General features: G+C 37.5%; 1 pseudogene; it reads left to right on the plus strand.

Annotated features, from left to right (window-relative positions):
* The first annotated feature begins 1989 nt into the window (after positions 1-1989).
* The window catches only part of LOC101311728, a 21566-nt pseudogene continuing 7519 nt past the window's right edge, over positions 1990-16036 (plus strand).

Raw genomic sequence — 16036 nt, forward strand, 5'->3', positions numbered from 1 at the left:
TATGACCACGCATGTCCGTGGAGGGTCGGTAGTGCAAGGCACACTTGAAACCACTATCTCCTTAATTTTGGACAATTCTAAGACATTACACTGAGCTTGGATGAGCCTAGTTGAACAATTGATGATGGAAAATCCGCTAAAGGGTAGAAGACTTAACCGGAAACACGTTAGCGATCCTTTTTGAGGATGTAAGGCCGTGCGTCATCTTCACTTGGAAGAGACCAAAACGGCACAATCTAACCATGTAGATTGTAAATATGCCATGCTTCTAAGGACGATGTAAAAATACACATCTTGTTTGTAAATCAATACAAACCATAAGAGGATAATAGTTTCATAACTTCGAAAAAATTCTCAAGGCATTCATTATTGCTAATGTGAGTACATCGAGGTCTCAAATGGACGAAGGGTACATCGAGGTCTCAAATGGACGAAGGACGTTGATACAACGCCTTAGTACACGTAGCTTGGAACGAAAATCAATGTCTAGCCGATGACGTCAAAGTCATGGGTAGCTAGCTAGAGCAGGATCCGAATCTTTGAAATTCGCGATCATGAGGATGACGTTCTTGTCCTCATATTGATTTTCCCTACCTTTTTTTATGCATTCACAATTTGAAGGAGCTTGACAATCTTGAACCAGTGATCTAAAGATCCACAACGGTTGCATTGTCATGAGCTAACGTGAGTAGTTTTGACAAAATGGTGTCTAGACCGGGAGTGTCGCTATTAGAGCTGGCGACACCTCCCCCTCTTTTCTAGACATCGGCACGACGTTTTCTGCCATTACCATGACCCATATTGTTGTCCCCACATTAGAGATAATCCCAGATAAGTTTATCACATTAGCGTATATACAATTCCCGTTTGTATGATCAAAATCAAGTCTCCTTGGTAATTCCAAACCAACTTGGAGGACCTAGAGAACTTGATGATGATTGAATCCGCTAAAGATTATAGATCATGATGCCACAAAAGATCATCGACAATATATAGTCAATTAAGGTGGTAAGCAATCCACTTGACTAATAACTCAATAAGTATGAGTTATATGAACGTTTCGAAAAACGCTCCATGAGTGCATTCCACAATACTTTGTGGTCATTACTTTTTGCACAGATTGCCATTGAAGGTTTTTATCGATGTGGCGCTTCAAAGACTTTAAGCGCATGAGATGTGAAATCTCTGCATCTAGACTTGTTAGCTTGTTGGTCAAAACATGTGGTTTAATCATTTCCAATGAAAGGTTCCACAGATACCAAGCGAAGATCCACCTTAGGCATCTAGTACGTCAAAACTCAAATCTAGTACGTCAAAACTCAAAGGAGCAGAATGTTACATTGCTTTTGCATACAAAACTAAGCTGTTATGAGACTCGATATAGGTCACAAACAATGCTTTTAATGGTTTGTCCTTCAGATTGATCACACACAATCCGAAAGAGCCGCGAATTGATCAAACACAATTCAGAAAAAGGCCTCGGATTGATCAAACACAATTCGGTGATAGGTCGGGGTTGATCATACACAACCCGGACAAGAAAACAAGAGTGATCAAACACACTCTTGACCCGCGACTAAAATTTCAGGATTTTTGGTACCTGCACACACAAAATCCCAACCATAGAATGGAGATGGAGAAGGGAGAAACGATTTTATCCCCCCGAGTTATTCCAAAGTAAATAACTGTAATATTAAAGCTTACTTGCTAGTTTGCCAAATAAACTGCGTTTATAGGAGCTCTGATGAGGTTGAGTCGATTGCACGCTTCGACCGAGGGTTGGGAACCTTTCTGGCTTTCCTTGGAAGATGAGCAATCTTGAAATCTTTGGTTTCTAGAAGCTGCCGAGAGGAGCAACAACGTTTCGCCTACTTCTACTTCGAATTTGGGGCTGAAAACTTGACAGGAGGAGCAGCTCTAGATGGGGAAGCTGCTGTCAAAAATTCAGGTTGATCGAAGCAAGGGAAGGTGGTGAACCGGTAGTCGGTAATGGCGGCGTTCTGGAATCTTCAGACGACCGGTTCGGAGACTTTCCGGCCGGTTCTCAGGGTGAGGCTGGCGGCGTTGGATCCGGGATGGAGAGAGCTTTCTGGGGATATAAAATTACAGCCTAGGACAGTCAAAATTTTGGTCGGAAATGGGGAAAAACAAGGCTGCCCGATTTTAGGGTTTTAGAAAACAAATGGTGGGCTATTGGCTCTAGGGTTAGAACAAAGTGTCTGGTAACGTGATAAAGTATAAAGTGTAGAGAAAGAGAGATAGCAAGAGAATCATCATCTTATTCATTAATAGGGAATTACACAATACCAATATGGTAAGGATAATGAATACATAGATCTAGTCAAACTACATATTTTATTGGCATAAGGCTAAAACATACATAAAGAATATATAGAAGGATACAGAATATCTTAGAACAAAACTCAAATACTAGCTAAAATTTAGTTGGATTTAAGTTTGTCATAATCAATTACATTCTTTAATTTCTTACCTTGTTATTACTAACTTGAGTGTATAAATATATATATATATATATATATATTTATATATGCTATATACAAAAGTATGTCATTTGTAATAGGATGATACTTTTCATTCCTAAACTCACATTTGGTGTTTCTCTACATAGTCGAAAAATGTCTAATTGTAAGGTACATGTTCTTGTTCTTTGACTAATTTTATTCTTTTTAGGTATATTATTATATCATTTCTCATCCTAATCGAGAGAACATCTCTCTACTACTTACGTTTCTAATATACTTATTAAGTATGGCATGATATGATAATATACCTAAAAAGAAGAAACCCAAAATTGGGTTTAGGGTATAGGGTTAAGGTATAGGGTTTAGGGCATAGTGTTAGGGTATAGGTTCAGGGTTTAGGGTATAGGGTATAGGGTTTAGGGTTTAGGGTGTAGGGTGTAGGGTATAGGATTTAGGTTTTAGGGTATAGGGTTCAGATCAGATATCTTATTCATATAATATTTTACCTTATGTATAGATTAGAAAATGAATTCCTTTAACTACATGATTCTTGCAAATTGATTGAAAAATGTTAGTGTTAGAAAAAAAAACTCATAATCAAGGTATTTAAGACGGCATCAATTAAGCTTATTTATTATATTAATATGTTATAGTTGAATGGTGGCAATTATATTTATCATAATTGATACATTTTAGATGTCTATCAGATATGAATATTAGGTGGGTTTTATTTAAAACCACTCTTCAAAATTGGGTGTATATGAAAATTTCTCAAACAACAATGAATGAAGAAAGTGAAGCTATATCCTTTTGTTTCTTTTGCTGATGTGTTGCACATATGCATATTAATTCTATTTCTTAAGTTAATTAAAGTCTGTGATCAGTAATGCAATGCTAGCATTGAGGATATGTTGGCATGAGTTATACCATATAATATTAGGATTGTGAATATTGTGTTATTATTAGGAATATCTTGTCATAGTTAGTTTCCTAATAGGTTTTGATATCTCTTGTATATATACTCCGTTCTTGGAGAATGTGAATATATCGCAAAATTCATAATTCCTTTCCTTTTGACTCTTAGACCTCGAGTACTTGCAAACAAGCCAGTTGACTGACAAGAGCGACGTCTATAGCTTTGGGGTTGTTCTTGTGGAGCTACTAACAGGAAAGAAGGAGCTTTCGTTCGACAAGCCAAAGGAAGAGAGAAATCTAGCTATGTGTTTTCTCTCTGCGCTGAAAGAAAATCGCTTGGTACAAGTGGTTGGTGAGAGTATTCTGAATGGGGCAAATGATGAGCAGCTCAAGGAAGTTTCCAACCTCGCAAAGATGTGTTTGAGAGTAAAGGAGAAGAAAGACCAACCATGATGGAAGTAGCAAGCGAGCTTGAGGGACTGAGAAGGAGGGTAATGCACCATCCATGGATTAATGATGATCAATACAATGCAGAGGAGAATGAGAACTTGCTTGGTGAAATATCACTGCAAACGTTTAGCCATGGAGGTGGTGGCGATACGAGTTCTGGGTATGATACCATGAAGAACCACATCATATTACCAGTAAATGATGGGAGATAATTGTGTGATTGTTTTACTAGGCCTGCTGAGTCTGTTCAATCAAAATGCTTGTGAAGTATTAGCCAAAAAGCAATGCCAGGATAGGAAGTGTTTCAATCAAAGATAATTTACACGTTAATGTATTTTGTTCTGTGTATAGTTCATGAATCACCCGAGGTATTTTCTAATTCTTCTTCTATGTCTACTAATGTGCCTACCAAACAATTGCCTAACCGTGTCACTCGTGGTCAGCTTTCAAAACATTATGAACCTACTCTAAGTGCAAAAGCTTGGTACCCTGTTGCTAATTATGTGTCCGCCCATAAGTTGTCTAAACCATATGTTGCGTTTGTGAATCAATTATCTAGTGTGTCTCTCCCTAATAAAGTGCAGGATGCAATGCGGGATGAAAGATGGATGCAGGCAATGAAAGTTGAGATGGATGCTCTTAAGAAAAATTGTACATGGGAGTTAGTGCCATTACCACCCGGGAAGAAGCTGGTTGGATGTTGGTGGGTCTATATTGTGAAACATAATTCTGATGGTTTGGTGGACAGGTACAAGGTGAGGTTAGTAGCGAAAGGCTACACTCAGAAGTATGGGGTGTATTATGATGAGATGTTTGCACCAGTAGACAAAATTAATACAATACGAGTACTTCTTTCGTTAGCCGCCAACCTTGATTGGCAGTTGCAACAATTTGATGTTAAGAATGCTTTCTTGCATGGTGATTTGCATGAAGAAATCTATATGGATTTGCCTCCTGGGTATTGTACTTTAACTGGAGAGCAAGTAGTGTGCAAGCTAAAGAAGTCCCTTTATGGTCTAAAGCAGTCACCTAGAGCATGGTTCAAATGTTTTTCTAAGTTCATGAAGAGGATTGGATACCGGCAAAGTAATTCAAATCACACTTTGTTTCTTAAACACCGGTGTGGTAAGGTGACGGCTTTAATTATTTATGTAGATGATATGGTTGTGACATGTGATGATAGTGAGGAAATTCAGAGGTTACAAGATTTGTTGTCTTTTGAATTTGAGATGAAGGATTTGGGTAGTTTAAAGTATTTATTGGGATTTGAAGTTGCTCGTGGGAAGGATTGTATTGTGCTGAGTCAAAGGAAGTATGTCCTAGATTTGTTAGCAGAAACGGGTATGCTTGATTGTAAACCAGTTGATACTCCCATTGAACAAAATCATTGGTTAACAGAGTATTTGGATCAAGTGCCTACAAATAAGGCGCGATATCAGAGGTTAGTTAACCGGTTGATTTATTTGTCTCACACCAGACCAGATTTAGCTTATGCAGTTAGTGTGGTGAGTCAGTTTATGCATAATCCTAGTGAGGCTCATATGGAAGTTGTATTTCGTATTTTGAAGTATTTGAAGTCTGCTCCAGGGAAGGGATTAATTTTTTCAAAACACAGGCACTTGGATGTTTCTGAGTACACAGACGTAGACTGGGTAGGTAATATTATAGATCGCAGGTCTACTTCAAGCTACTTCACTTTCGTTGGTGGTAATTTGGTTACTTGGAAAAGTAAGAAGCAAAATGTGGTAGCTCGTTCTAGTGCTGAAGCAGAATATAGAGGAATGGCTCGAGGACTTTGTGAGATGTTGTGGTTGAGACACTTGTTAAGAGATTTGGGATTTCGGCAGAAGAAGGCTATGCCGCTTTATTGTGATAATAAGGCTGCTATTGAAATTGCTCATAATCCTGTTCAACATGATCGCACAAAACATGTGGAGGTAGATCGACATTTCATTAAAGAGAAGTTGGATGGTCAAATTACTTTCTTTCCTTTTGTCCCTACGAAAGAACAATTGGCTGATATCCTTACAAAAGCTCTCTCAAGTAAAGCCTTTCATGACTTTCTTGACAAGTTGGGCATTGGTGATTTGTATGCGCCAACACTACGCCAGATAATGCATCACACGACGGGGAAAAAACGTCGTCTGTTAAACGTCAAATCCGTTGTTAGGGTTTAGGGTATTTTAGGGGTTAGAGGTTACGAAACATACAACATAATATCGAAAACAATTGTGTGATATACCTTCACACAACATTTCTTAGTTGATTGTTGTGGGATGAAGAACTTAAAGTAGTATTGCCAAATGTAAGAGAAGGGCTTCATCATGACACGAAAATACATTATACAACCAAAACTGAAAAGTCGTTGTGTGATTGTTGAAAATACTATACTCTCACACAACAGGTTTGAGTGTTCCGTTGTTACATCAAAACCACCAAGGCTATCCTTCACAAAAAATTTAGGTTTTCAGAGGATGTAAGAGCAATTTTAAAACTAGAAGTCTGTGGCCTGGCATGAGAGATACATCGTACAACATATGTATAAAAAGTATTGTGTGATAGTTTAAATTGTATACATTCACACAATATTTATTTGTTTCACTGTTGTGTAACAACACCCAGTTATATGTCAAACTAGAGTGGGGTTAGAAGCAAAATGGGCCTCATTTTTATCTTCATTCAGACAACAAAATATTGTCCAAAGTGTTATACTAGTTTAAGGAAAAAAAATTGGAATGATCTCAGACTATCCACACAACGGATGAATGTTTCTGAACGTTGTATGAAACATTTTTGAAATTTGTACAACTATGCTATTGTGTACCGTTGTGTGAAAAGTGTCGTTTGTTGCACTTATTGGCGTAGTGCAACTTAAGGGGGAGTGTTGGCGTGAGTCATACCAGATTATATTAGGATTGTGAATATTGTGTTATTATTAGGAATATCTTGTCATAGTTAGTTTCTTAATAGGTTTTGATATCTCTTGTATATATACTCCGTTCTTGGAGAATGTGAATATATCGCAAAATTCATAATTCCTTGGTTCCTTTTGACTGGATACAGGTATGTGTTGTGGAATTTTCTGGAGTTTGTGATAAACACATATACTGCTTTGGTGAGTACAAGTCCTCTTCTCGTTTGATTATTTACTTGCATTTGAGTGATTGGTCATATTGATTCCAACTGACTTGTGATTCTTAATTCTATAAGTTGTTTTGAGATGGATTATCTCATCAAAGAAACTGATTTATCCTACTGGTAGGTTTGTTTAAATAACATGTTATGGTTTGTTATATATTATCTCCATCTTAGAAGTTATCATGACTTAGCCTGGTAGACGCATTGTGTTATTCAGAGTGCTATATACTTTGCACATTTTCGGTTGTTGCCTTGTACTCAACCAACCATATTTGCCTTGAATGATGTTTACAGGTTACTTGGTGTCTATATCGTTTCGTGCGGAGTGATGGTGATTTTTTCGCTTGGTGCGGAATGATGGTCATTACCTTTACCGCTTTATGCAGGGATTAATACGCCTTACCATAGGGTGTAGGGATAAGTAAGTAGGGATTGTGTCTCTCTTGGGTGAAAAACCCTAAACATGATTGGGGCTCGAGATGTTTGAGCGGATAATAAAGTAAGGATTGTGCCTCCCTAGAGTGAAATACCCTAAACCTGATTGGGGCTCGAGGTGTTTGAGCGGATAATAAAGTAGGGATTGTGCCTCCCTAGGGTGAAATACCCAAAACTCAATCGGGATGCCGTGGTTGGCGACGGATTACCACCTAGTGTGGGATTTTATGACTGAGTGTCGGGTTTTACCGCCGAGTGTGGGGTTTACCACCAAGTGTGGACAACTGAGTGTTGGGTTTTACCACTGAGTGCGGGGTTTACCGCTAAGTGTGGGGTTTTACCGCCGATCGAGTGTGGGGTTTAGCTCCGTGTGTGGGATTTTACGGCCGAGTGCCGGGTTCTACTGCCGAGTGCGAGGTTTACCACCGAGTGTGGACGGCTGAGTGCTGGGTTTTACCATCGAGTGTTGGGTTCACCGCTAAGTGCGGGGTTTTACCGCCGATCGAGTGTGGGGTTTAGCTCTGTGTGTGGGATTTTACGGCCGAGTGCCGGGTTCTACCGCCGAGTGCGGGGTTTAACACCTAATGTGAGGTTTTACGGCCGAGTGTCGGTTTTACTGTTGTCATAATTATGGATAGCTTTGAACGAATAACAGTTTGGGTCGACAAATGCCAAATATCGAGGACGAATTTTTTTTTAAGGGGGTGAGATTGTGATACTCCAATAATTTAGCAACTCATTTTATTTTGGTAAATGTATACGTGGGTTTTACTAAAGTTATATCGAGATGGGGTTAGCTGAGATCTAATTTTCGTTGGCTTGGTAATTGCTCGCGAGTATTTATTTTCAGATACTTTTGTTTACCAAGATTTATGTATAATGCATGTGTATATGTATATACACTGTCTCAAACTTAGTTAATGTAGCTCGATAATAAAATAAAATAATAATAATAAAGAAAGAAATAAGGAAGGCAAGATCAAGACGGATGGGAAAAAAAAAGAGAAGAGAGGAGAAGTCGAGAGACTTTGGGAACGAAAATAAAGGAGAAGAAGCCTGAAGCTTCTGGCATCACTCATCTCACCGACCTTCCTAAGTCAGTCTACCTTTTGTTTAATCTCACTAACCCGGGGAGAGAGGGGAGACAACTTTCCTCCTAGTCCGACCACAAATTGATGGCGGACTCTCGACACTTATATGGAGTTTTTGAAAGACATCACAACATAAACCGGTTTCAAGTGAGAAGAGTTCTATTTTTTGTAAGTTATCGATTTACAGATATTGAATTCCTGAAGGTAAGTTTTAAAATCTAAATTGAAGTTCTGTGCGATGGAAAATTGAGGTACTGAGTTGTATTCAAGGAAGAAAATATTGGTGATCATGGATATATCGACCATCTGAAAAATGGAAATTTCAGAAAATATCGATATGGACGAAAATAAACTATTGGAATTTGCATAAAAACATACGCCCATGTAAAGTAAAACTTTATGGTATGTTTATTTGATCAATTATTTACTCTATAAGCATGTATATTACATAATACATTAGTACTATATAAGGTGAATTAGTGTGTGTATAAATAGTTGAAATTTTGTTTTATTGGCATTATATGTATTTGTATTTTAAATAAGATGAGAATTCTCTAATCTTGATACTTTACTAATCTGATTAACTACAATAAATGATATATTGAATTTAAAATAAAAAGATTGAAACAAATAAAATAGAAAAGGAAAATGTGAAGACAAGGTGTAAAAAACAAAGTAATTCTAATACTAAAAGTAGCATAACATAACCAAAACCCAGTCCAGTGAAGTTGGTAGGGGTGCGTGTCTTCTTTTTGGGAGGTTTCAGGTTCGAAACCTATCGCAAGCAGCACAAATGTTTGAATATAATTCTGGAATATCGCGAAATTTCGAAAATTTCTCACGAGAAATAATGGGAGGCTGAGATAGTTTCGTTGGTCCAAAAAAAGGATAAATTTGCCGAAATATCGGCAAAAATATCAATATTTTCTTCCTTGGTTGTATTTCTTGAATTAAATTTGGGTCTGGGTATTACAAAAGTCGGCTGTGCTAGTCACCTACTATGGACCCACAATAGCACCACAACCCACTTCTTATGTGTTCACGAGTTTCAGTGCCACATGTGTTCAGAAAATTCTAGTATGCAGCACGGCATGCTATGCCGATTCCACTAGAAGCCAAATTAGCATAGGTTATCAAGAGTGCCGATTCCACTAGAAGCCAAATTAGCATAGGTCATCAAGAGCTTTATCAGAAAACACAACTGGGAAACCTTCCCAACCAGTTTTTACTTTTTTTTGTTTTCTATTTTTACATCTAGTAAAATCAAAAATTTGACGGAGCATGGTGGGCCTATAAGTTTGAATTTGTTTATTTACCATAATGCAAATATAGATATATCCTCTTTACTCAAAGGTAAACAGTTAATTTTTCATCATTGGAGAATATATTGCTACAAGATTAGAATATTTAGCAGAAGCTAAACAATCATATAAAGAATTGCAAGAAGAAAGAGAAAAATTTAGAAAACTAAAAGAAAGGAGAGATAAGCTCCCTAGAAGTACCAAAAATTACTGGGAGATTATTTTTCAGTTACAAAGAAGGATATACGAATCAAGAGAAGAGATTGAAGTTCTTCAAGAAACTTTTGAACAAGACCAAAAACCTCTTGATATTTTGAGCATCGGTTAGATCTGCCCTAGCTGATATCAGAGCCTACTTGGCTCAAAAGCAGGTGAGAAAAGGCTTATGCCACAAAGTTGGCTTCTCTTGACAAACAAGAGAGAATCCAAACTTAAAAATTATCAGTCATATTGTATTGCAAAAGGAACTGATAAGTGGGAAGTGTGCTTTCATACAAGGCATATTTAAGAAAATTGATAGGTGCATTCTATGCAACGTTCTTAATGTATTTCCGACCCTATTTAGTTATGTAATTCCTTTAACAATATTGATTTTAACTTAGTTTGTGTTTTTAGGTCACAAATAAAGCCGAGGAGCACAAAAGAGGCAAAAGAGGAGAAATCTTGAAGGAAAAGGAATCCATACGGCGCAAAGAAAGAAATCAGAAAATCTGCCAGGAATAGTCAGTCAACTTCGACAGAGAATTGTGATCAGCTCACAATGATCCAGGAGATGAACTTTATATCAGCAGAAAGCTAGAAGAGTCTAGTTTTCATAACTTTTCGCAGATCGTCAATAGCTATTTTGGTGACCAAGTTATGACCGTTTGAGTGACCAAAGGTCAGTCTGCCCGAATTTCTGATTTGGACCGGAACTTCAATTTCAAGGCCCAGACCACAACGGCGAGCCCATGGACGAAAATTAAAGGTTCTCTAACCCTAATAGCAGCTGTTCATATGTTCTCTATATGTATGAGGAGTTGGAGACGTGAAAGGGTCGCTCTTGGCCGCAGAAAAACAACGTCTTTCATCTCCTTCAGAAATTCTTCTCCAAACACAAAACCCTAGTTTTAGGATTTCTCTTGCCGTGCCTTCTCCTCTGTAATTCTCGGCGTAGTTCCTTGTTTCAATACTCAAAGTGTAATCTAAACTCAGACCTCATTGTTTTCTTTATTATCTATTCAATTACTTTAGTTTGTTTCCATCTCTCTTATTCGTTTGTGTTCATGAGTTGGATTTTTTGATTGAGTTTGTTCTTATAATCATGAAAAATCAGATCTGTACACTTGAGTTGTTGGTGTAATTGATGATGCTTTTGATGATCTAAATTATGTTTATATGTGTGATTGACAACTTATGACTTGTTCTTAATCAATATGTGCCATTGTTTGTGTTAAGTCCGCGTCGGTAAACATGAACTAGAATGGTAAGGAGTTATAGGTTGCATGCTAGGATGTCTTTGAAGTCCGCATCGGTGAATTACATTCTAACATGTTCAAGTTCTTCCTTTGATCTATTTTGGATATGAAGTCCGCGTCGGTACATATCTATGAGAGGTTAGAAGGGTTTTAAGTAGTTAAGTCCGCGTCGGTAAATTACTTGAAACATGGAATTTGATTCGTTTCTCCATATGCATGATTTAGGTTGTTAGGGTTGAAATTACATAGCTACTTGATTATATGAATCTGATTTAGTGTTTTCTTGTGTGCAAAGAGACGATCACATGTATATAGTAGCTTAGGTTTTTGTTTCTTTTTAGTTTAGGATTTTCGTCACTCTTCTGTTCTCTGTTTTCTTTTATTTTATTTTCGTATCAAACGATCTCCGAATCCCCTGAAAATTTGTACAGTAGTTCCTCTGTGTGTCTAGTAGATCTCTGTAAATTTTCATATTTTTCTGAGTAGTTTAGGTTAGGTTTTTAATTAGGTTTTCGACTGCTGTTCTATGGAACAGTAGCTACTTTTGTAAATTGTTTAAATGTTTTATTACTTGTTAATATTTGTTGTGTTTTTCTAACGTTTTGTTTTGCAAGGTACCCTCAATCCCCGGCCCTATACGATACCCTACTTACTCAATGCTACTAACGATAAAAAGGGTTTATTTGATGCAGGTTTTGCACCCGTCAAAAATCAATACTCCATTGAATACGTTTGTAGAGTATTAAATACTATCTACGACGAACATATTCATCTCCAAAGAGAGATCGGAGTAGAAGAGTTTGATCCATCAAGACCAAGTTTAATCGAGTTCTTAGATCATTTATCTAGGGATAAGACCTCTGAAAAGATTACAGAACAACTCGAGAGATTTAATCTAAGGATTAATCAACTTGAGGAAATAAATTCAAAAATTGCTAGGCTTGAAATCATGCTAGATTATCTCAGAGAAAAACAATATCTAATAGATATTAAAAGGAAATTAGTTCGCACTGAGAATCTTGCAAACAACATTCATCAACAAGCTGCAGAACTAAGAGATACTCAAGAAAATTTGAAAAAGCTTTTAGAAACTCTTATCTCTAGAATATGATGAATCAGAGAGTAGACCTAAAAGTAAAACAGGAAGATGTTAAAGCTATTGGCTTTCATCGTCCTACAGAAAAACTTGCTGAAAATGTAGAAGCAATAATTCATCAGCAGAATTATAATATCGCCGACCTCCAAGAGATAGGTACTGACCTCGAAGCACAATTTCGAGAATTACATAACAGGATTTCAAATCTACAAAAGATTGTAGAAAAGATGAAGGAATGAGAAAGTTATGAAAGAATTAATGAAGAAACACTAGCTCAAAACGTAGCTAGTAAAATTAACATACCTACTCCATCCTCACCAATGGGAGAAAGTAGACTAAGGTTTAGTGAACCTAAGCTACTTGAATGGAAAACATCATCGAAAAAATCTACAACAAAGAGAGATATGAAGATGTTGAGTAGAATTCTCAGTAAAAAGAACATTGTTCCAGCACAGTTAATAAATGCTCAAGAATTTGAGTATAATGAAATCGAATCTAATGTGAGAGAAGCATCTGCTCCTAAATTTAAATTCAACGAGATCTATAAGAAAGGATCTTTCATTATGGATTCTCATAGATTCAAGATTCTTGAATTAATTGTTCCAGCCACAGGTGGAGAAACAGATATCAGATTAATAACTCCAAAGGAAGTAAATGAAGCTTCCCAGAAAAAATATTCCTATATGCATATTGGAGCCGTCCAAATAGGAATAAAACTCTTAGCCAGATACGGAATTGACTGTTCTGTTCTATGTGTCTTTCAAGACGATAAAATAACATATTTCAAGAAAAGTCTGTTAGGAACAGTAGAACCTTCCTTGTGCAACCAAGTTGCATATTTCAATGTGTTTCCAAACTTCACAACACATCTCAGAGATGCTGCTCACTGTCTAAGATTAAGAATTAAGACATATGAGATTTTTATGAAAAAGGGAATGATGGAACTTGCGATAGATTACAGAATCTATTATAAGTTGATGAGCTCAAATGTAACTCCCAATACCAGATTTTTAAATAGCCCTAGGCTTACTACATCCGTTCTCACCAACCCGAAAAATAATTCCCAGCAGAAACATGTCACTAAATGGCATGATGTAACATTCCCAAGAGAATGGAATTTGACCCCTCCTGTTAAACAGCTTGAAAGTACCAATGCTTCAATTTATGAAGACATGGGAGGAAAAATAAGCTTACAATTTCATAGGCATTCATTTGCTAATTATGAAGAAGCTAGTTCCTCTGAAACTAAGTCAATTTTTCATGAAGAAGCCTTTGAGGAAGAAGATACTAAAAGACCTATGAAAATGCTTAGAGCAAGAGCAAGAGAATTAAAAGGATTGTATGCACGAGCTGAAACTTGTGAATCCATAGAAGAATTAGAGAAAATCATGAAAGAAATTTCTCAAATTCAACTTGGAAAAAATAAGAGGAAGATTCTTCTTTATCAAGCAGCAAAAGAAGAACCATCAAGTTCATCTTCCATGGATACAGAAGATGGTGAAAGACAGACACCTCTAGAAGGTGGTCACACCTTAGTACAAAATATTACAAACAATCCTACCAAGATCATTCTAGAAAAGAATATCAAGCTTCCAAAAGGACAAGCTCCTACAAGAAAGTATGGAGAACGAAGTTCTCAGAAGTATATCCTTATCGAACCCAAATGAGGACAGTCAGTGTCCGAAAGAGGGGTTTATTTGGATCTAGACCAGGTAGGAGATAAAAGAAAGACAATAGATAACTGGGTAGCTAGTTTAAAGTTGACTCAGGCTCTAGTGTTATCAAAGTATGCCTACGAAGATGCTCATGCATATTATGAGTCAACCTTAACTGGAATAGTCCAGAAATGGTACCAGTCCTTTAAGAGAAGTTCTAAATGGGCTGATTGGGCAGTTAAGTTAGCTCAGACTAACAGTCCTTTAGATTTTGCAGTGTCAATCTATGCACAATTTTATGGAGATATCACTGGACATAGCGAGCAATCTAAAGAACGAGCTAAATCAAATATTCATAAATTGAGTATTTGCAACATGAGATATTTTGAGGAATACACCAATGAGTTCCAAAACTACTACTACACTATTGGAGATATTGAGAATGATGATCTCATCAGAACATATTATAGGAAGTTGCCAGAACCCTGGAATGACACAGTAGCACAATCATTGGAAGAAAACCCTCTTCAGTATTTTACTGAACGAGGAATAGCAGAAAGAGTTAGGGATCTCCTAAGAAAACAATGCACAAAGAACAAAAAGTCCAAAACTGCAAAGAAGCAACTCAGAGGAATTGAGAATATGTGTCTAAAGATATTGGACACTCCAACACAATGGGGATGTCATATTCCTAAAGAAAGAAAATACAAAAACAAGTTTTCTAGCACCAAGCATGGTAAAATATTTGCTTCTAAAAAGAAGTATAAGTTTAGGAAAAGGCCTGAATATAAGAAAGAACAATCTTCTCAAACTCCTCCTAGAAAGAGATTTTTCAAAAGGAAAAAGAAAACCAATTCTTCTTCTAGAGAAGTAAACAAATGCAGATGTTGTGTCACATCCCGACCCTTATATTTTTACCTTATTTACTAGCGTGATTATAATAAGAATTTTACCGTCTCGATCATTGAGTAAATAGTTTAATTGGTCCCTAGAGGGGTTTCGGGGACGATTATGTGCGGAGGATAATTAGTATGAAGAAAATACGACGACGGTAAAAATAGTAAATTTTAGCTAGTAAAAGGTAATTTTTATTTGGGTATTATTTTTCGGGGTGTTTTTATTTTGGAATTTTGGGTTAAAAGGAGTGTTGGGTCGGCTGGGCCGAGCCCAACCCATTTCTTCTTCTTTCTCTTCTCCCTCTCTCCCGATTTTCTCTCTTCCCACCCGAGTTTCTTCTCCCTCCACCCGGGAAACTTCACCACCGCCGTCCGCCGCCGTCCGGCCGCCCCAGACCGCCGCACCGGTTCCAATCGATCGACCTCCAACCCAGCAGCCTTCCTGGACCGGTGAGAGGAGCCCTAGCTCCGCCGTGAGTGAGCGGTGCCGCCCGAAAGGCTAGGCTGCTCCGAGCTTCCCTTCGCCGGAACTTCCTCCTCCGGCCACCAATCCGGGCAAGCTTGGTACGGTTTTGTAGCCCTCCTCCCGTGCAACAACCCCTCCAAGTAGCTCCCTCCCTCTTGAGCTAGGTAAGGAGAAATGTGGAGTTGAAATTTCTAGGCTTTTAAGTTATTTTCGTTCGATTAGCCTAGTTAGGCTTGGAATTGGGTGATGTGTTGGTCATGAAAGTTGTAGAGGAGATTGAGAGGAAGATTCTGTTAAAATTTGGTAGCATTTGCAAGTCGCCGGAAAACGGCTGCCGGCCGGTTAGGAGATTTTTATGGTTTTTGATGTAGAATATTAAGGGGATATTATTGAAGTGAATTATGGAATTTTTGGATGAGATTTGGATAGGTTTGTGAATTTCCAAAGTTTGGTATTTTTGGCGGTTAATTAATGTAGAATCCGGCCGTAGGATTTAAGTCGTATTTTGGAGAGGTTGTATTTACGACTGTTGAGTATGATATTTAAGTTCGGATTGTTCCGATGTAAGAATATCGAAGTTAGGCAATGATGAGCGTAATTATGGCTCTCGGGTAATTTTTCCTATTTTGATTAAATATTGGATTATTGGTTGG

The sequence above is a fragment of the Fragaria vesca genome, linkage group LG2, assembly GCF_000184155.1.
Source record: "Fragaria vesca subsp. vesca linkage group LG2, FraVesHawaii_1.0, whole genome shotgun sequence".
NCBI classification, from domain to species: Eukaryota; Viridiplantae; Streptophyta; class Magnoliopsida; order Rosales; family Rosaceae; genus Fragaria; species Fragaria vesca.